Source organism: Molossus molossus, unplaced genomic scaffold (assembly GCF_014108415.1).
Source record: "Molossus molossus isolate mMolMol1 unplaced genomic scaffold, mMolMol1.p scaffold_m16_p_11, whole genome shotgun sequence".
Taxonomy (NCBI): Eukaryota; Metazoa; Chordata; class Mammalia; order Chiroptera; family Molossidae; genus Molossus; species Molossus molossus.
The window spans coordinates 64101510-64125335 of NW_023425346.1; the positions used below are offsets into that span (position 1 = coordinate 64101510).

The 23826-nt window shown below is 34.0% G+C and overlaps 1 protein-coding gene across 2 annotated transcripts in view; it reads left to right on the plus strand.

The window, feature by feature from the left end:
* Positions 1-3382: 3382 nt before the first annotated feature.
* The window catches only part of CALCRL (calcitonin receptor like receptor), a 99501-nt gene continuing 79057 nt past the window's right edge, over positions 3383-23826 (plus strand). The window contains exons 1-2 of one of the 2 annotated variants that reach the window (XM_036255045.1): positions 3383-3578; positions 21840-21876. The gene's annotated coding sequence lies outside the window, so the exon portion shown is untranslated. The remainder of the gene's footprint in view (positions 3579-21839; positions 21877-23826) is intronic. The other variant, XM_036255046.1, reaches the window with a different exon arrangement.

Here is a 23826-nt window from a genome sequence, read left to right on the forward strand (position 1 = left end):
TCAGAATTTTAAAATCAGTGAAAAGAATAGACGGATTTTTACCCAATTGTTTTTGATATGTTGTTAGACTCTCTTGGGGAAACACATTTTAAAATACTAAAAGAGATTCTCTATGTAAGTTAGCAAAATCGTTTTATTTATCTATGTATGGGCCTGATACAGTATTATTCATTTCAAATGTTTTCTGCTCTTTCCAATTCATATTCATAGTAAATATTTTAAAACAACATTATGCTTTCTCTCAGGATGATTAATTATGTGCACATTTAGAGTGAAAAAAACAGCCCTTTGGTTTTAATAATAGAAAAAGAGCATATTCATTCTCAACTAGATAACAGCGAACTGTATTTTTCTGTAACTACCAACAGCTGGTACAGTGTCTAGCTCAACATATAGGCTTGATCACTACTTATTCAATGATTTCAAGTGTCTTCAATTGGCTCTGGAAAAAAGATTATTGTGTATATATGCATATACATGAAATATGGAAGGATGAATTAATGTATTAATTAATACTATATTGTCTAAGAATCAACTCATTAATTATTGAAACATTTTTATTTTGTTCTATGGTATTTTCCCAAATATTTGTTGTCGTGTTTCAGTGTGTACTTGAGGAGTCTGCGTTACATCTTTTCACTTGTCCCTCCATACCCAGAGAGGCTCCCAAAAGTCCTTATGCCATTTATTTCATCTAGAGTTTATAAAAGGTCACAGTTTAAGGATTTGATTAGTGGAATGCACTTTGTCTGTTACTTCTTAATAAGACTTATAGATGACAGTGATAAAATTACCCAAGTCTTCATGGATTATAAACATGTGCCTGACCAATAATTTTAATATAAATACTATAATTTCTGTTAGCTTTCCAGTTAGTATACCCTTGGTGTATAATAGAGGAGAAAGAGCATTCAAGATTTGAAGTCTTGCCCTGGCCAGTTTGGTTAGATGTCAGCCCACAGACCAGAGAGTCCCGGGTTCAGTTCCTGCTAAGGGCATGTACTTCTGTTGCAGTTTGTCCCTGGCCCTGGTTGGGGTCATTTGGGTGGCAACCACTAGATATGTCTCTCTCACATCAATGTTTCTCTTTCTCTCTCTCTCCCTCTGTCTGTCCCTCCTGCTCTTTCTGAACATAAATGCAAAAATGTCTTCGGGTGAGGATAGAAAAAAAAAAAAAAAAGATTTGAAGTCTTATGACATAAATTCATAGCACAGATTATTTTTTTCATTCACTAGACTTGGACAAATTACTAGTGTTGGACAAATAAATCAACTAATCTTTGGGGAAAATATTAATTTTTTTAAACTTAACAGGAAAAGTTTTAGTTTTTCATAACTTAAATTCAAAGCTATATACTGATTTCTTTCCAAGAGATCAGACGTCTCTTTCACAAATTATATTAAGCATGGAGATAAGCAGACATGGACAGAGATGATTCAGATATTAAAATCTAGTATTTGATTCTGCTACAAATTTTGGAATGGGAATATCAAGACCTAAAATATTTTGTCAAAGATCCCACTGGAAAGTATCAGAACCAGAATTGGAATTTCATGGCTTATGGTCCAATCCCAGGGCTTTCTACTCTTTAGTTCCCTGAGCAGTGTGCTCCCTGCACAGCAGAATTTAGCAAAGCTTTTACCTGGGACCGTTCACTTTGGGATTCTGATTAGAGTCATTGTTTATGGAGCTATTCATAATCTGCATCGCTGACTTTTTTCGCAGAGGCTGAAGGAAATAGCTCAGAATGCAGTAACATCTTATCAGCCTCCCAAGGCGAAGCAAACCAATACAATATTCAATAACCTGGCAATTGAACTCCTTGGTTATTTTCTATCTCCCAGTAACAAAATAGGTATAGCTCAGTTTCTTACAAGTCTTTTAATGATCATTGATAGAGGTTCGTATGTATCCTATTTTTTATATGTTTGTATTTTTATTGACCTTGATTCTATTGATCTTAAAATCAAAGATTGTATAATAAATTTCTTTCATGGATCCAGGTAATAAAAATGTTAGGAGCTTAGTGTGTCAGAAACATGATATCCCTTTAAGTTATGCAGCCTTGTCTTCCTGTGTTAGTCTACAAGGAGTGTTTTAACATCTCGTTTTGTTCCACAATTGCAGAAACTACCAATTTCTCAATGCCTCTGATCCCAAATTTACTATGAACGGAGTGAACATCACAATATCTTATTTATTTCTAAATATTACATAGTTTGTTGATTCAAAGTCTTAGAGATATAAGGGATTTTATGTATTATTTGATCCATCTTTATTAGTTTACAGATGAGTACATTGATACCTAGATAAATTAAGTGATTTTTAATGCTGTGTAGTTTTCAGGAATTATAATTACTGTTGTATCTTCATACACTTCCCATATTATTAAAAGACGTTTCTAATTTAAAACTTTCTTTCCTGGTCACTTACAATGATTTAGTAAATACATTTAGAATAAAATTATCTTTTGAGGCAAAACTTAAAAAAATATTAATGTATCTTACAGATTTTAAGTTGTTTCGTACTATTATATGTATAAATTATATACATTTTTGTTGAGGCCATTTTGAGGTATAAATGTAGTATAAATTGCTCTTTAGTTTTATAGATGATAACAAGTCAAATTTTTTAAATATGTGCAATTATTTTAAATTTATGAATATGTTCTCAAAAAGTTATTTTATCAAATATATATACTTATATACAGTGAAAAATAATTCTGTATATGTATACAAACACAATGGTTTTGTTTATGAAGAACACACACATATTAATTTCATAACAAAGCAAAAGATGTTTAAAAACCTACAGAATAAAGTTTCTTCAATTTATCAAAGAATAGCTGATTATCAGAGCTCCAAATTAATAAGAGTTGAATCAGAGTTAATTTTGATGGATGCAATTATTATTTTTCTGTGGTCATTTATGAAGAAAATAATTTCCTCAGACATGTTGTCAAATATAATTCAACACACACACACACACACACACACACACACACACACACACCACCCATGCCCCTAACTCCTTTAATTCTTTGAATGAAATATTATATTCAGATTTTCTTCAAATCACAGTCAACTCTGTTTGGCAAGTTCTAACAGAACTTAGTCAAGGTGAAATCCAGCCAGTTTTTGCTCTTAATAATGTATTCACACAGCGTAAGATCTCTGTCTGTTCAGGCTGCTTCTTGCTCTGGTCTCAGAATGAGAAAGGAGTGCTGCTTTCCTGGGGTATGCTATTTGAGAAAGAAAGTAACCTAACACTAACTGCAGGCGGGGTCAGAGTGATGTAACAGGAAGCTCTGATGTTTCCCTTCTGCTGCTGAGCACTTACAATGTGACAACACTTCCAATCTACTCAGAGCAACCCTTTCTCTCCAGCAGAGAGTATCACCTCCCGCTCCAGGATCCTCAAGCTCTGCTCACTGGACCTCACCCTGTCTGCAGGTCACATTGCAAGGCTTTCCCTCTTCCCAGCCTTGCCTGGGGGTAAATCTCTGCTGTGGAATCTCAGAAAATCACATTCCCTTCTAAGAATATTTCACCAAGAATTTCCTTAGGAGCTGTACTGGGTAAGTACATTATTCAAAATGAATATATTTATTCTGAGTAGTATTCTCATGCAGTTTGACCATGTTTCTACTAGGGAATTTAGTGGCATTGAAATAATGTTGAAACATAGCCTTATTTATTTCACATTAGAGAAACTACAGTATATTACTCCAAAATGTGTACAAAATCTTTTACTATTAGACAATATTACATACAGTAATAGTTTAGAAAATAAATTTAGCAAATAATAAAAAATCTCAGTGGATTAAAAGTCATGCTTCTAAGAAAATATCAGGGAACAATGCCTTTTAAAATTAGTTCGGCTAATAGCTAAACTTGAATATTGACAGCTGGAAAACATTGTTCACCCCAAGAAGGGTCTTTAAATTTTCCATATAATCAGGATTCTAAGAAAGGGGTAAAAGAATAGCTACTTTTGGAGTCCCAGAGTCTCACTCACTCTGTAGTTGAACACAATGGAAAATTTAAAGGAAAGTAATCACTTTGGATTTATTATATTTGCCTTCTATTTGCCTTTTACTTCTACTTATCTCTAACTATTGGACTACTGGAATTTTCATTGTTCATTGTTGCCGGATGTGTTTAAATCTCTCTTTTGCTAACCCTGAACTGTTTCCGCTGTGTTGGATAATGGGGTGGGCTACAAAGGAAAAAAACAGGTAGGGTTGAGAAAATGTTGAGATTTCCATATCAACTCTAATTCTATTAGCTAGTAGAATGTGTTAATTCAATTTGTCTGGGATCCCTCTGCAACCTTTGGAGGGGAGGGTGTGATAGTGAGATAACTGCGGATTAAGAAAAGTAGCAAAGCTTTCCCAAATGAGTGCATCAGATTATTAAACAGAAAAATTAAAGTAGGTATTTTAAAAGAAAGCATTTTCAGAATAGAACTTATGAAATGTAGAGATGAAACGTCTATTAATACTTCTTTCAATGGTACAGACTGTCCTGGACACTAAGAAACTGGTGTCTACTTAATAAGTTGTTGGTATGGAGATATCATAAATTTGTGGCTAAGAAAAATATTGGTGTCAGATTTGGGTTCAGTTATATTGGTTGACAAAATACATATACATTGTCTTACCTGAATGAAATTATATTCTGCAAAATGCCCTTCAATGGAGAAATTCTGTATTTAATCACTCAGAATTGAACACATTAACGTGAACGACAGACTCATTCTGAGTAACTCCCTGGTAACTGTATACTCATTTTTACCCCAAAATTTATTCAAATAATATAAACTTCAATTAAGCCTTATTTTTGTAATTCTTTAAAAATAGTGTGGATGATTTCTTATCTACTTTCTATTATTAATTGCATTCAATACCCTGACACATGGCTAGATGGAAAAGTGTTTTTAGAATGTGACCTTTTAAATAGCCACCTGATAATTAGAGGAGGAAACGGAAAGAACACATTAAATGCCTAACCCAATGCCATGGGTTAGTAACAAAAATTAAAATAGCATTATTTTTAATTTAGATTATTTTCTTAGAAGGAGGTATTAGTTTGGAACTCCCCAAACTTCTCTAATTTTTCTAAATTGATACCCGAAACCCCCTGATTTCCCTCCATAACTTAATTACGTTTTTGTAACTGCATTAATAGTGTGGATTATCATTGTTATTTTTTTTTAATACTGTTTTAAAACACTAGACAATGGATATTGAGGATCATTAGGGAAAGACCTCATATTTGAGAAAATGTTATATATAAACATTTCAAATGTTTGAAAGTTTGAATAAAAATTCATATTATTATTTTTTGGTGTTTGCTTTTTTTAATTACAAGAGAGAGCATCAATGTATGCTTTCAACCATAAAGAATTAATTTATTTTTCTAGATGATATTTGCCTATAGCATCAGAAAAATCAATGCACAGAGTCTAAGGCTAGTTCTAATTATGTGAGATGAAACATAAAATTGAGAAATTACATGAAAAATGTAAGTTAAAATACCTGCAGTATTCAATTATCTTCAAGAAATATATTTTTGTTGTTTTGTTACTACAATGTCTTTTTTAAAAAATATATCTAGCACATGCTAAAATGTTATTTGTGTTAATTAAAATATATAAATGTTTAGAATATATTAAAACTATCACTTTGAAAAAATACAACAGTAAAATAAAAGAAATTAAAACTGAGTCTGTAATTTTAAAATTACATTAAAGAATGACCAAGGTATATGTATTTTACTCATGATATTAGAATATAATGAGATTTAAATGGAGTCAACACTGTAGCATATTTATGAAACTCTTTACATTCACCTGTATTTTTACCATTATTTTTTCTTGCATAACAGAAGTTTGAATTTCAGTAAAAAAATAAAAATAATATTAAGACAAAAAAGATTAGCTTATGTGCTTTATGTTAATGTGGAAAAAGTTTTTGATAAACATGTAAAAACTCATGAGACTTCAAGTAATATCATTATTATATATTTCTAACAGATCATTTGGAGCCATTATAACAATAATTTGCTTTACATTTTTATCTACATGGTTAAAATTAGACAGTAACAATTTTTAAGGATTATCTCATAACTTCACAGAAAAATTAGCAAAATAATTTTTAAATGATCAAAATATGGATTCACTAAACAAAACTGATTTTGTACTCTGTATGACTTAGAATGCAGCTTGAAAAACTGTGTTTAGAGATATAATGATTATGGTGTCAACTTTTCAGAAAACAAATATATTCAGAGAATCTTGTTTGAGGTCATTGGCTTTCTTCTTTATCTTTGTTTAGGACTCAGACAAACTTTTCACCCATAAACATAAGCTGTATTGTTGCAATGGTGTTAAAGAAAGACACTCAGAGTGTCAAATTTGTAGCACCTCTTTTTTCTTGACTCAATCAGACTGTCGGTGAATACACTGCAAATGGAAAATCAGTGCACAGCTATTTAAAACACTTGTCTGTGTCTGGTTTGAAGTCTGTGTATGAACTATAAATGTTTATACTCTCTTGGGGAAGCTCTCTTTTCTACCAAAGAATTTCTATCATTAAATGATTCAAGAAATCATTTCATTTAAGGTGAGAAAATGTTTTGATGCAATTAAGTGGGAAATAAATATTTACCCAAAATACAAAATCAGGTCTGCATACTAACCAGCTATCTCAATCATTTTTTTTTCTTTTTCTTTTATTTTTTTTATTCCTCACCCGAGAATATTTTTCTATTTATCATTAGATAGACTGAGAGGGAGAGAAAGAGAGAGAGACAGATAGAAACATCGATGTAGAGAGACAGATAGAAACATCAATGTGATAGAGACACATCGATTGGTTGCCACTCACACAACCCCAACCAGGACCGGGGACAAATAGCAACCAAGGTACATGCTCTGGACCAAAATGGAACCCACAACTCACTGGTCCACAAGCTGACTTTCTAACCTCTGAGCCAAATTGGCCAGGGCTCAATCATTTTTCTCTTTATTCACATAGACAACCATCCCTGCCCAAATTCTTTCGTCAAGAGCAGTTGTGCAACTCAAAGTATCTGGATACTTTCACACCTTGATTTTAGTTTACCTACTTATAAGTTGGTTTTTAATCTTGAAGATGTATAGCCTTAGTTTAAAGCCTAAAATTGAAGAAATAATAAGTAGAATACATTGAATTGTAAAATTTGGAATATAATTATTGAGTTAGCGTGATTTAGTTTTTAAAAAAGAATCTATGCATTAGAAATGTGACAATTAAATCAACAAAATCCATAGAAATAATGGAAAATATTTTTATACATTCTATTGCAATTCCAATTTACACAGAAAAGACCTCAATAAATCCAGAGTTTTCTTTTGTTTCTAATTAGAATTACAATATTGTTCATTAAATCAGATTAGATCAAATAATCCCTGCTTTTTCTCATATTTGAGAAATTTCAAAACCAAATTATTTTTATAATTTGATATTATTTTATGAAAAAAGAAATTAGTTTTTAAAAACACAATAAGTGTCTTACCTTTTAGTATTAAGAAATAGAGTCACTTGCTATGAACTGAGTTAAGATCTATGTGTATTAAGTTTCTACTATTATCATCAGATGATAAATTGCAAATATTTTCATAAAACATGTTTCTTTCTGTTTTTCCTTAAATTATTTTGCCTATTTGAGAGAGACAATATTATGCAAAACCCATTCACCAATATATTATTGTTTTCAAAAGTAGTCACAATAGTGTATTTATTTTTAAAATGTAAAACAAAGTTTATCTGCTTATTCTTTCGTGGTTTAAAATAAATGCATGTTTTTTACCTTACTGCAGTTAAAAGAACAAAAATCTCAACTCAACCTAACATAAATCTTAATAATAAAAAAATAACCTTTATGATACTGAGGCTATAGCTCTGTACTTCACTGTGGTTGTTGGATGGAGCTCAATTTTCAGAAAAATCTTATTTCTCTTAACATGGAACATATTTTTTAATTTAAAAAATTTAATATAGCATAACATTTTGTATAAGTCTGCAGTTATTTCTCCATTAGGTTGAGGTTAACCTGAGCTCAATTGTGTTTCTCATGAAACCATAGTAGCTCCTGAGCATGTCATTGATGCATTAAATAGCAGTGACATAATTAAATAGCAACTAGATGGCTTATAAGAGCACCCCCTCCTTACCATTTAGCATACTCATGAGCACACAGTCTTAGGTTTATCCATCAGAACCAAGATAAATGTGTCTTATATCTTAAGTACTGAGTTCATAAATTTTACAAATGAGAATTAATTTGAACCTATGTCCATTAGCCTGAGATCAATCATTAAGCAGATATTGGTGCATAAACATCCATTTGCCCCCTTCAAAGGGTAATTTGAAGGGAAAATTGGAACTTTGGTAATACTGGAAAGAAATAAATAACATCATAACAGAAAGTAAGGAGAACTAAAATTGTGGGAAAAGAATGTCAACAATACAAAAATGTGTTTTTTCTTTTTGGTTTAATTCTGAAGTTACTTTCAAATGTGAGGCAAATTAAGAGACTTGTTTTTACTTAGATAATGGAAACATCCTATCAGAGCAACACTTTTAACTGTTTCATTAATCAATGTGCATATATCTTCTTTAAAAATTGACTTTCAATGAAAGTTTTTTTATTTTAAATCTTCTTTAAAAACAAGCCAATATACCTTATTAGCTAAGGCAAAAAATGAAACGTATGCTTTTGTGTTATAGGAAATTCGGTAAAGTTGCTTGAAGCAATTGCCTGAATGAAGAATACCTTAGCATTTATGTCATGCTGTAAGGACTTTGCTGCATTTTAAATGTGTCAAACACAATTTCTTTAAACTCTCAGTTAACTAACTAAACTATCTTAGAATTTGTCAGATTTATTTGGGTAAAATATATATATATATATATATATTTATCCCCAGCTTTAACCCCTGGTCCTTAACATTATTAAATGAAGGATGCATTACTGGGTGCATATATCTTTGTTGTTGTTATTGTTAAAACCTCACCCGAGGATATTTTCCATTGATTTATTTTTAGATAGAGTGGAAGGGAGGGAGGGAGAGAGAAACATCAATGTTACAGAGACACACTGATTGGTTATCTCCCGCACACACCCCATCTGGATCTGGGGATCAAACCTGTAACCCAGGTACATGCCCTTGACCAGGAATCAAACCCGAGACCCTTCAGTCTGAGGGCCCACACTCGCTCTAACCGCTGAGCCAAACTGGCCAGGGCAGAGTGCATGTATCTTAATATCTCTGAGGGATAAATAACTTTTTCTCCTCAAACAGGAGAGTCTGCCTTCCCTGCTGTAGTGCTCTCTCCCGCAGTCAGCAATGGGTGCCTTTTTCCACACTGAACTCACACAGGAGAACCTTGTTCTAAAGGGTGGCTGGCTACTGCTGAGATTATTTAGTTTTGAGGGTTTGCCATGTGCTATGTACATTATTAATTACTCAGCTATAAGTTGATTTAATATTCCCCAAAGCCGTAGGGATATTATCTTTGTTTGCAGATAAACTCCCAAACCGAGGCACAGAGATCCTAAGTAACATGCTTGAGGTCACAAAGCCAGTACTTGAATCTTGGCCGTGTGACTCCAGAGTTCATGCTCCTAACCACTCTGCTTCCTTTTCCAATTGGCAGCTGGTCTAGTCATCCCTAGAGTGAATGGGCGCTGTTCCCGGAACCGTAGGTTAAAGTATAGAATGTCCCATTGTATTGAAATGATGGTAAGGTAAACAATTTTAGGTTTCCTGGTTAGTCCATGAGTTTATGTGCTCAGTAAGAAATTATTTTTGTATTATTTTTTCCCACCTCTTTCTTATCAATTGCAAAAAAATTGAAAAGAAATTAAAAAAAAACCCCACAGTTGAAATATAAACTCTATTGTGGAAGTACAACTCAGAGGACATTGGATTCGGGTCATCTACATATGAACCCCAAGTTCACCACTTATTAGTTCCCCTTTCTCATCTATAACGGTATTGATAATCTAAATGCTTTATAAGGTTTTGTGAGGAATGCATGAAATAGTACATGGGAAATGTTTAGCACAGCAATTGGCACTTAGTAGGTGTTCAATAAATTATAGTGTGCCTCATAAATCTTTTGTGAACAGAACTAATATATATAGCTTGTTTCTATTGCAAACGCTCATTCCACAATCAACATACTGACAGACCATGAGAATACAGCCTCTTCAAAAGGCAGGGAGAGTGAACAGTGTTGTTTGTAACTAACGTGTTTACAGTGACTGACCACCCTTTTGCTATTGTGTAATAAAACTAATGTTGTTAATCATAATTTCTATAAAACTTGAGCACTTAAAGTCACTTCATTCTAACCATTTAAAAGGGTATATTAAACAGAAGTTGTTTGTTTTTCATTCTTTGACATATGAAACTCTGAGAAATACATGGTGTGCCCAAAGTCAGTTATCATTGACAAAGCTCTGATTTTAACTCTGTCTATGATGACTAAATCCTAACTATTTTGTTGTGCTATTGCACATATTATATAGTTAGACCTCTTATTACTGATGTTACATAAATTTAAATGAGGATAATGATCCATCAAATTTAAATTATTTCTTCTAACATAAGATAACACAATAAGTGCATATATGTTATTTATGTGCATTTTGTGGACTATAGTACATTAAAGATAAATTTAGATATCTCTCCATACATTTTTAGTTTTGACTACTGTAACAACTGCAGAGGCTCAAAATCAGAAAAAACATTAAGAATTATAAAATTAAACTCAATTTACAGGGTTCCAAAATTTCAGTGACTAATTTCTTTTTGTTTTTTACTTTTTTTTTTATCCTCACCCAAGGACATTTTTGCATTTATCTCCAGACAGAGCGGGAGGGAGAGAGGGGGGAAGAGAGAGAGAAACATCGATGTGAAAGAGACACATCGAGTGATTGCCACCCACACGACCCCAATCAGGTGGGGACAAACTGCACCCAAGGTACATGCCCTTAGCGGAAACCGAACCCCGGACTCTCTGGTCCACAGGCCGATGCTCTAACCGCTGAGCCAAACCATCCAGAGCACTGATTTCTTTCTTTAATGTTTTTATTACAAGGACTTCTTACTACTGTTAAATGGTAGATACTTATATTTTCTTAGGTACTATTTTTCAAAAATATGATAAAAGAATACCTATGCCACATGATTGTAAATGCCCACTTATTTAGGTTTTGTTTTAATATAATTGACTCTAAAATTTTGTTTTGAATACTTGTGAATTATGATCCACACTATGAATGTATAAAAGCTATAAGTTCTTTCTCCAGAAAAATGAAAGCTATTTTATAGTCATAGGGACTCACATTTTGCATATAGTTGCATGAATTTCATGGACTCTTCCTTTTTGATGGATCCATTAAGAATTCTTAGACTCACATTTACGAACCTGTGCAAATGAATTCTCATGACTGTTATTCTTTACTCTTTATTTAGAATGAGGTAAACTGTATATATATATATTTTAGCCACCTCAGATACTTATCCAAAAATAGACATCAGAAACAAAAGGCCTGTAAGATTATTTTTCATCAAACAGAGGGCAACACTGCAGAGCTCTAGGGAAAAACTACACAGCAGATAGATTCTGCAGTTGGCAACTTTTCGTCTCCTTTCCTGCACCCCTGTCCTTTTACTAAATCCCCTCACCCACACCTGCCGACCCTCACCTTTCCCCAAGCCCATGCACAGGAGCTACTTCTGGGCTCAGGCGGTCCAGGGGCGCCTGTCTTCTTCTACATGATAAACACAAGACCTTCCAGAATTGCTCCTTCTTTTACCAAATTAAAAATCTGTTCTCATTGCAGCGTATTTTATTTGGGGGAATGTTCTGTTCACACAGGAATTTAATCCTGTTAGAAAACAGTGGTGTTTTAAGTCACATGACGATGCCATTTCTGCTTTAGGGGGTGCTAAGGTTAAACAGCATGACCCTCAGTGTAGCAAGCACTCGTGAACACCAGACCCTGTGCTAAGTGTCGAAGGTAAGCCAGGCATGACTCCTACTCTGGACAGCATCAGTTCCACCTCCATCTGAGACAGTACCAATTAAAGTATAAACTCCTAGTCTCTACTGCTGGCTGCCCCACTTCATCTTGTCACAGGATCAAGACTGAATGAATGCCTTCGCTGAGGTGTTTTCTAAAATGACAAAACCTCATAGATCAGATATTTTCTCTATATATTTATTATATTTGAGAATCTGGAATTATAGATAACACATTAAAAACAAAACAAATGAAGAACAATCGAACAGATTCACTTAGCTCACAATTTTATGTGCTTTGGCTAAAATGCCTTCTTTTAATTGGTTCTAATATGACTTTGACCTTCTATTAATTTAACAGATAGGTTTTCTCCCACCTAAATCCAATGCTAATGTCATGCTTTTGTATCAGAAATTATTTAATTTTAAAGCAAAAAGTGTGATTATAATAAAGTCATATCCTTAAGAATAAAGCTTTGAAGAAAGTTTGGTTTCATTAATTGGAACAGAAAGGCCTTCAAATGAGATGTGAGCAAGTATTAAGATAATCTAAAACAAGCTGACAGGGCAAGACTGTGGTGACTGGGAGGGTGGGGGGGAGGGGTGAGATGGAAGAGAGCAGAGAAAGGATAAATGGTGATGGAAAAATAAAATAAAATTGAAAAATAAATAATTAAATTAAATAAAACAAGCTGACAGGGGTGAAATTCATAAAGTTATTTTTCCCAAATATTGTTCACATTTTAATTAATTGAATTCTTCACAATAGTTAACTTCCTTAATTATACATTTTCCAAAAGGATTTCCTGCTTTGTGTTCCATGTTATCAGCTCAAAAATTATTTAACAAGACTTACCAAGTCTTTGGATCACAAAATTAATAGATGTGCATATTGAATGAACCAGACTCCGCCTACCTTCTTGAAAATGATCATATCAAACTTAACAGAGTTTATATTTCAGTTTTTGTACAACTCAAACATCTTTAAAAATCCATTAATTGTGCAACTTTTCAGATTGACTCTGAAAGTTAACTTGTTCACAGAGTTCTCAACTGTCACACCTTCAGTACCATAAAAGTCTGCACATTTGCCTGGCTGGTGTGGCTCAGTGGATTGATCGTCCCAAGGACTGAGAGGTCCTGATTTGATTCCCCCCCAGGTCAGGGCACATGCCCAGGTTGCAGGCTTGATCTTCAGTAGGGGGCGTGCAGGAGGCAGCCAATCAATGTTTCACTCTCACATTGATGTTTCTATCTCTCTCTCCAAAAAATTAATAAAATATATTTTTGAAAAGTCTGCACATTCAAGGTTGTAAGTTCTCAGCTGTCTCAATTCTAGTACACGTGCACCGTAAAAGACTGTATGTTCAAAACTTTTAACATATGTGGCTTCTAAAGCTAAAAACCTGAATAAGCTAAATATGTCTAGTGTATTCTTAACTTAGAAATAGGAGACTCCGGTTCAATGTGTTCTCAGAGGATTTCATTAAGTCTAACTGGGATGTAGGTCTAGAAATAACAGTATGCTTGAAAAAGTTACATTGTTACACTTAGACGACACTTTGCTCCTAATTACTCAAAATTGTTGAGACCTCAAGGATTGTTCTACATCCTGGTGTATGATTTTCTTCCAGAAATAATTACATAATGTTATAAACATGGAAGTCTGTAAATACAATTTTTAAGCTTTTCTATCTGTAAATACAAATTTTAAGCTTTTCTATCTGGAGAGCTATCACAGTATATCAACTCCAATTTGAATAACTCTTGGAATTAAATTGTAATAAACAACAAAGATCACTGGGTATCATATTACTTTATCAATATAAGATTATAATAGAAGTTAATGAGGGAATACTTATTTGAACAAATTAACTGTATAACTTTCTAAGTTTATCATGATTTCTTTTGGTGGGGGGTGGTACGTGCCCCTAGCGGGAACTGAACCCAGGACTCTCTGGTCTGCAAGCCAATGCTCCAACCGCTGAGCCAAACCAGCCAGAGCCATGACTTCTTTTCTTTACTATTCATTATATATCCATCATTATAACACCTGAATATTTAAAAAGTTGCTATTCTTTTTTATTTGTGGGCCTACAGTTCCTGGATGCTAGATTTTAGCGTCTCTTCTTTTTGTTGAGTCCGCCACCTCCAGACACGTTTTGTTGTTGTTGTTGTTGTTGTTTGTTTGTTTTTTGCTAGTACTTCTGTAGTCCCTGTTCAGATAAAAACTTTTCTGAGGCTTGTCCTAATCACTTTTTAAAGACCTATACCTACACCATCACAATCGTCTTGCTCATATTCAGCTCCTTTAGCTTGTACTACTTTTTCTTTTAACACCAATCACCTTACAACAAACCATCTACTATAATTGACGTATTTTCTATATTATTGTTTATTTTCTGTCCATATCACTCACATGTAAACTCTACAAGTATAAGCATTTCTGTCTGTTTTTCTTTTTTTTTTTTCACTAATATAGTCTAAGCACCTCAATAAATGTCTGCATGTGGTAAGTGCTTGAAATTTAACAATTCTATATACCTGAAGAACCCAGAACACTGATTCAAAAGAATATATGCACCCCAATGTTCATTGTAGCATTATTTACAATAGCCCAGATTTGGAAGCAACCCAAGTGCCCATCAGTAGATGAGTGGATAAAAAAGCCATGGTACAGTCCTGGCTGGTTTGGCTCAGCAGTTAGAGTGTCAGCCTGCAGACCGGAGAGTCCTGGGTTCAGTTCCCACTATGGGCACATACCTCCGTTGCAGTTTGTCCCTGGCCCTTGTTGGGGTAGTGTGGGTGACAACCAGTCGATGTGTCTCTCTCACGTAGATGTTTTTTCTCTCTCTCTTCCTCCCTCTCTCCCTCTTGCTGATGGTACATTTACACAATGGAATACTACTAGCCATTAAAAAAGAAGGAACTCTTACCTTTTGTGATGGCATGGATGGACCTGGAGAGTATTATGCTAAGTGAAATAAACTCGTCAGAGAGTTTGATTTTACTTATATGTGGAATCCAATGATCAAAGCAAACAAACAAAATAGAAGTAGACTTATAGCTATAGAAAACAGGCAGACAGCTGTTAGAGGGGAGGGAATTTGGGGGGCTGAGTGAAAAGATGAAGGGATTAAGCAAAAAGAAAAAAACACTTTTAGACAACCAACGGTATGCTCATTACCAGTGGGAAAGGGGGGGGATTAGAAGGTTAGAGAGGGTAAAGGGGTGATAAAGGGTAACAGAAGGAGACTTGCCTTTGCATGGTGAATGCACATACAATATACCGATGGTGTATTGTAGAATTGTACACCTAAACCTATGTAATTTTATTAACCAATTTCACCCCGATAAATTCAACTAAAATTTAAAAAATGATTAAATGAATGAATATGTTTTGTTGTATCAGCCTCCACAGAAAACTAAATGGTGACTTATGTGATTTTCTATGCAGTATACAATAGACACTAGAGCTGCAATTCTTAAGATATTAGAATCACTATTTTGCCAAAGAGAAAATATTCAGAAACTAATTACCATTTTATTATTCTTAGGTCAACCTAATATTTATCCCTTCACTGTTTTTTGTAAAGGAAAATAAATTAGCAAAGATGCCTGTGTAATGTATTTAGTGTTCAGGTTTCACTAAATTCCAAGGAGTGACCTTTCAAGCTAGGGTACATGAGAAGGTTGCTCAGTGTTTTAACATGAAATCTTAAAGTATTTCCCCAAATGGCCAAACAATGGCTGAAACTGGCAGAATTTTTTGTTGAAACTGGCAAACTTGCCAACTGTTGCCTCCCAACAAAAGCCTTACTCCATTACTTATTGCCTTTCTGGACAATAACATTAAAAAGTCTATAGACAGATGGAAGAAAGAAAACTTAGCAGTGCAATTGAGAGAAAAAAAATCTTTAAAAAAGTAATATGGGACAATACAAATTCTGTTTAATTGCCAAAATAATTATACTTCTGTTTGATAAGCGATAAGGTACACATTTGTTAATCTATCATTTATCAAGCTTTTTCAAAAAGTGTTGATTTATAAATATTTAAAGATAATTCTAAGAACAATGCCAACTGTCCACAGCCTTTCATCATTGTATAGTTTGGGAAGTTTTCCGTACTTAAGCCAATGGACTATTATATAAATTGAAATATATATTTGTATAATTAAAGAAAATTATTATTAGTCTGAGATTTCATGGTGGATTATTACAAAATATTTCTTCTGAATTGACACAGTTCACAAGGTATAACAATATTTTTTTCTTTTTATAATAATTTTTTAAAAATATGTTCTTATTGCCCTGGCCGGTTTGGCTCAGCAGTTAGAGCATCGGCCTGCGGTCCGGAGAGACCAGGGTTCGGTTCCCACTAAGGGCGCGTACCTCAGTTGCAGTTTGTCCCCGGCCCTGGTTGGTTGTGCAGGTGGCCACCACTCGATGTGTCCCTTTCACATCGATGTTTCTCTCTCTCTCTCTGTTCCTCTCTCTCCTCCCACTCTACCTGAACAAAAAATGGAAAAATGTCCTCGGGTGAGGATGATAAAATATATACATATATATATGTTCTTATTGATTTTTTAGAGAGAGAGAAAGGGTGAGAGAGGTAAAAACATCAGTGTGAGAGAGAAACATCGATCACGTGCCTCCTGCACAGCCCCTACTGGGGATGGAGCCCGCAACCCAGGCACGTGCTGTGAGCGGTAATCGAACCAGGACCTCTCAGTCCATGGGACGATACTCGATCCGCTGAGCCACATCAGCCAGGAGATATTTTTCTTTTCTAATTTAGATTCTCCATATGTTTGAGACTTGTATAGCTAACTTAATTTTCTTTTAAAACAGAGTGCTAATTGTTCATTCACTTAGAAATGTCATAATTGAGTTTTTTTGTATGTTTGGTTGGTTGGTTTTGCTTCTGATCCCAGATAGGTATATCATTCAAGGAAATAATCATTTTCCTTTGGGAAAAAGACTGATTCTGAAAATATGTCTATAGCATATACATATAAGAAATATGTTGAGGTTGTAATTTCACTGTCTTTCAATATATTATGTAATAAGACACTGACTGGATTTTACAGCATAAGTAACAAACTAGTTCGGATCACACAACTCTCTGTCCTAAATGAAGTATTGCTCAAAACAGAAAAGAAAATATAGAATAACTTCTTGAACTTTCTGACTTTATTTGATGTGGTTATTATTGAATCATATACTTATAATAAAGTTACTATTACAAAACATAAATTCTAATAATGCCTTAACAAAAACTGTATTTTGTTTTACCAGTAAGTCTCCATTCAATTTTTGGTACATCCCAAGTAGCTTAAAATAGATGGAAATAATAATAATAAAGCTAAAACCAGCAACACTTTTTAAAAAGACAAGAGTGGAAAGTTCTAATCAAATGAGCTTGATAAAATGGTGGGAAAGGCATTTACACTCTGCATTAAGTAAGCCTTGACAGAATTTTTAATTCAAGTAGTTTGCCCTTAACATGGAAGTACAAAAATGACTAATTTCTCACAGTGAGCAGAGGCACTTCATATTTTTTCAAGTTAGTATCAATCCCTACAATGTCAAGTGGCTACTACCAGTTGTTCTGTTCAGGAAAAAGGCAATGCCAAAATAGTTGTTCCCTCTCTTCTAGATTCAGCAGAGGACCACACACTTTTTCTTGAGAGCCCTTTCTAGTAGAATGCTACTTGTGGGGTGAAAAGACTGTTTTTGAAGACTGAATAATTGGCTGATACCAAATTAAGTTTTTAAAAAAATGCTGTCCACTTAAAACAGTTTAACAAATTACTACAATATGTTTGCCATTGTATAGTGGATTTAAGGAGGTAAAATTAAGTGGGATAAAATTCATATTCATTTTAGTAGTTCTTCAGCTCATATACTTGGATCACTTTGACTGTGCTAACTGTCTCCATTCCAGGAGATGGATAGAACATTAGAGACACACTAGCTAACCTACAGCATGAACTATGACCGTAAATTAATTTTGTGATTCGTGATGCTGCCCACAAAAAATGTTATTAACAGTTCTCTGATTAGTCCTGTTTTAACTAACTGCTCTTACTAACTGGGTCCTTACCTCATTTGTTTCTAAAGGAGCAGATGTGCTCCCCATGTTCACATGTATCACATCTTTTAATTGCTTGTTTTTAAAAGTGTAATTTAAAGTTTTTACACACCCTAAACTTTGTCCCCTTGGAGTGAAGTCAGAATACCTCATTTTATTACAGGTCTGGTGACACCGTCGTGGTAAATGTCAAGGTGAAAGATTTAGAGATTCACCCAGAAGTTGATGAAACTAGAAACAAAAGGAAAGAGATTAGGGAATTAAGGACCAATTAGAAAAAACAGAGAAAATTCAGAAAAATCTCATCCAGAGAATAAAGATATATGACTATAAGAATGTAGTTAACTGAGTAATTATTGCTTACTGAGTAAAAAGATTAGTAAAACCTGAGGCATGGGATTTAAAAGTAAAAGAAACCAGAAGAACAAGGGGATGGGGAAAATAAACAGAATAAGGAAAGCAAAAGAGAAAAAAGATAAAAGGAGAGGCTATAAAAGAAGATAAATTGGTCCAATAAGACATATTTTATTTGCCAGAAAGGTTAGGAAATAAAAACACAGCACTGAACTGCATCAATTAAGATGTGGAGATACTTTGGCTCTGACAACATGGACAAATTGCTAGTATGCAAATACCTTCCAGCTGCTTGGCTAAACATTTAGGATAGGAAAACTTTGTCTTCCCTTTTGTTTGGGAAATGGATTGAGTGCTAAGCCTAAGGGTTATCCCTTTTGATAAGAGGTGAGGAGTGTTTGTGAAGAAGTTGTGAGCAGCAAACACCAACTCCTGGGTGGTCATCATGTTCTTGGACCCAACTGGTAAAGATGATGACTTGACTTCAGAGTGGAGAGTTCAAAGAGTCTTGATCTACTGGCAAGTCTTAGTCTGTCTAGGACAGTTTCTCAAAAGACAGCCCAGAAATTGAGCTATATTAATCATACCACATTTAAAGTAGCAGAGCTGCTTGTAAAATGCAAACCCTTTTGCTCATTTCAAACCTACAGAATCAGTCAGGGGTACTCAGCGGAGTGTGCCCCAAAAGCAGTTGTCTCTTTACCAATCTCCAGATATTGGGGAATAAAACATAACAAATTTATAATAACCAAAAAAAGTGAACAAGGGACATGTCTAAATAATGAAATAAACACAAATTCACACTGAACTACATATAAATAACAGGACTTATGTATTATCTATTACCTTCTCCTCTAATTCTGGCTTTGAGAATTATTACTGTTATGACTTGGGGCCACATTTTCCCTGTTGGAATCATCTAAACTGAAGTCTTAGGAACTTGGTAAAAATACAAAATACAACTTTACTGATTCTTCTTTCATTGGAACACACACACACACACACACACACACACACACACACACACACGTTGTTTCATGGATGTTCATCATTGGTACTCCAAAATTTATTCTGTATAAATAGGAAAGTAACCTAAAGCCAAATAGAATTCACCCACCTGAATCATATTTGTAAAATTTTAAAGGTTTGTATGGTGCATATGACTATGATTTAACTGTGAAATCTTAGGAGACGCCTGATCTTAACAATATTCTGACAAAAGGAAGTAAACTTTCAAACTAGATTGGTACCATGCCAGACAGCTCCATCCCCCACCAAACACCCTGACCTATCACAAATACACTACATTTTGATATTTTGGTCCATAAATTCACAACAAATATATAATTCCAGAGTAAGGAATCATACTTTTCATACTGTTGTACAAATAACTGTAAAACTTTTTTAACTGCATATATGTAGTTTATGTATAGCATATATATACAGTTTCAATAAATAAATGCCTGTATACCTAGACCCAGCTTGTCCATCATGTTTCTCCCTGATTGTTACTTGTACGTCCCCAGAAATAAACTATGACCCTAAACTTGTACTAATAATTTCCTGCTTTACTTTATGAGTTTACCACACATCTATGAGTTCTACACAGTTGAGTTTTGCTGTTTTTATTTTTACTGAGAAGAAAGTGGAAATATTCTGAATATAGTCTTCAGAGACTTGCTTCTTTCATTCAGCCCTGTTTTGGAGAGGCATCCTTGTTATGTGTATAGCTATGGTTCTTTGTTTCTACTGTTGCAGAGTTCCGTAGTATGACGCACCACAAGGTATTTATCCTTTCTCCTGCTGAGAGACATTTGGATTGCTTCCACCATTTTGTTATTACAATAGTGAAGCAATGCGCATATATATATATATATATATATATATATATATATATATATATTTTACAGTATCTCCTGGTACACATGTCTGGATTTCTTTAAGGAATATACTTGCCAGTGGGATTTCAGGATCCAAGCAATTCAAAATTCTTACACCAATGTATACTCCCACCAACAGTTTATGAGATTCTATGCACCACATCCTTTCTAATACTTTGTATTATTGTTAAACTTTTTACATTTTTCCAAGTCAGGTGGGTGTATGTAGTATCTCATTCTGGTTTTCTTGTGCATTGCCCTGATTACAAATCACAGCAAATTTGTATGTATAATGAATTAAAATTTTTCTCTGCAACATTTGTTTCTAATTGAGCAGCAGTAATTTCAGGTTGTATAATTATGGTTAAGCAACTTTTTGCTAATAATTATTTAAGAGAAGGACTATGTCTTTTTGGTTAGGTGATCCAGGGAATGGAGAGAATGGTTTTTAGTGTTTTTAGAACTAGGAAGGTATGAATAGAATTTCTCATCATGAACAAGGACACAGATTAATAATGCCTAGAATCATATCTCTCACTTTCCATTTCCCTTTATTCAAAAATCCTATCAAATGCACATCAAAATCTCCTTCAGAAATAAAGAGGAAGGATTAAAATAATTCTATTTAGATGTATGTGTGCTTTCTTTCTTTTTTTTTAATTCATCCTCACCTGCGGACATTTTTCAATATTTTGTTCAAATAGAGTGGGAGGGGGAGAGAGAGAGAGAAACATCGATGTGAAAGGGACACATCGAGTGGTTGCCACCCACACGACCCAACCATGGCCGGAGACAAACTGCAACCAAGATACGTGCCCTTAGCTGGAACCAAACCCAGGTCTCTCCAGACCACAGGCCGACACTCTAACCACTGAGCCAAACCGGCCAGGGCCTGTGTGCTTTCTTTATAGACTTTTATTTTAGAACAGTTTTAGGTTACAGCAAAACTGAAGAGAAGGAGCAAAGATTCCCCATATCCCCTCTTTCCCCACTCGTACATAGCCTCCCTCATTGTCAGCATCCCCCATCAGAGTGGCACATTTGTTACAATCAATAAACCTATATTAACACATCATGATTGCCTACAATCTGTAGTTTACTTTATGGTTCTCTCTTGGTGTTGTATGTTCTATGAGTTTGGACAAATGTATAATGGCATGTATTGTGTGTTGTTTATAATATTTTGAATATTTAAATTCATTTATTTAGCTTAAAATCTCTTGAAATAGATACTGTCTTTCTATTGTGGTAAAAATTATTTCTCAGATATATCAAATAAGGTATTGGATTTGTCTGTCATATACTCCTTCATTTTGGAAACCACTTGACTGCTCTTATACCCATTAGCTGAACTTAACCAATATGTTTCTTCAAGGTTCTGATTTTCTCTTAATAAATATACTTAGGTTTGCATTTTTTTTTCTTTTAGCGTAATTGCTGTGCTTCACCATGGCAACATCAAGAAGGTATATCTATATTCTTATTTGCACTATTTCTTTTCTGTGTTTTTACGTTTTCATTGATTTTTATTTTATTATGTCATCACTTCAGCCAACACAGCGACTTAAACAAAATAAGTATTTTTTTTTTTCAGTTTGTTCTAGGTATTTCTATTGTTTTCACTAAGACTTTATGTTTTCTATGTATCCTCTCTTCTTGGATATTAATCCATTTTTGGTACTGTAGATACTGAAATTTTCCTGAAGAAAGTGGAAGTAAGACCATGATGACATGTACATTATTTTATTAATATGTGTGACACATTTACTAACCAAAATTAACTCACCAACAAATTTTCTGATAGCCATTGGCATATTTGTTTTTCTAGTTAGTCCAAATCACCAAAAGAGTAGAAAGATTCTTTCATAGCATTTTCAGCTGCGATGACAAATGAAATCTCTAGAACTGTGCAGAAAAAATCCCAATAATGTGTCATTTCTATTTCTAGTGGCTTTTTCCAGAAAGTTGGGAAAATACCCAAAATAAATTTCAACTTTGAACCTTTAGTAGGCCATATGTATGCCAGTAAATCCTGAGACTGAGAAGAGTTTTTATTTTTTTCAAAATAGCTTGTAGAAAATCCAGATTCTAAATATGATGCACAGTGTTTGTTTTTTTTGTTGTTTTTTTTTTAAATCCTCACCCGAGGATATTTTTCCATTTTTTGTACAGATAGAGTGGGAGGGAGAGAGAGGAAGAGAGAGAGAGAGAGAGAAACATCGATGTGAAAGGGACACATCGAGTGGCTGCCACCCGCACGACCCAACCAGGGCCAGGGACAAACTGCAACCGAGGTACATGCCCTTAGCGGGAACCGAACCCGGGTCTCTCTGGACCGCAGGCCAACGCTCTAACCGCTGAGCCAAACTGGCCAGGGCACACACAGTGTTTGTTGATATAAAAAATGTACATCTCTTTAAAATGACTAGATTATGATCCTAATTGTAACATATACTAGATAATTTGTAATAATATAAAATAAATTATTAAAATATGTGAAGTTGTAAAAATTTACAAAGTAATTAAAATATTTTGATCATAAAATATTTTATAGCAGATTGCTTTTAACATAAGCTTTCTTAATGCTTTTGAGTTTTCACTTAAAGATCTCTATTGACTTCATAGAATTTCTTGGCAATAATTCAGAGCTTAATATTAGAAGTAGCAGAAAATTGACAATTCATAAGGGTAATTTCAATGAAAGCATCTCAAGTCCCAATATAAACTAATGAAGGTAAATAATTTACAAATGCAAATTTGACATTTTTTAAGTTCTACAAGTCCAAACACTGTGTAAATGCAAGGCAAGGTAAATTAGATTATACTTATATGTTGCTTTCACCATTGAGTCTGAAAAGATGCATCTAAAACACATTTACATGCATGAAGTTTTTGTTTAGCAGTGACAAATCTCACTTGTTAATAATGCTCTATTTTTAAGGAAATTTAAATCTCATTACTGACATGGTCTAGGCTTCGACTCCTTCTTTGACAAGGTCTTTGCCACTTTTCCACCCTCACTTATTCTTCTCTGATCACATTGACCATCATTCTGCACTTTGAACCATCCACATCATTCCCTCCTTAGAATCATTTGACCAAGTTATCCTTTCTTCCAGAACAACCTTTCTTCTGAACATTTCATGGCATCCACTTCTTCCTAGTGCTAAAATCTGGAACAAAAGGGACCATCTTCCATGGTCATGCCCACTACTATCCTCATTCTTAAGAAATAAGGCTCCAAGAACAAAGTTCTTGTTTACTTTCAGGTTAGCATGGTGGCAGCCTAAATGTGCCTGCTACATCTCCTCCCAATTTCCCATTAAAATGCAACATTTAAAATACATATGTTTATGATTTTAACAAAAAACAATCACACAAACATATCACTTTAAGTTCTGTAAAATTCCACTATT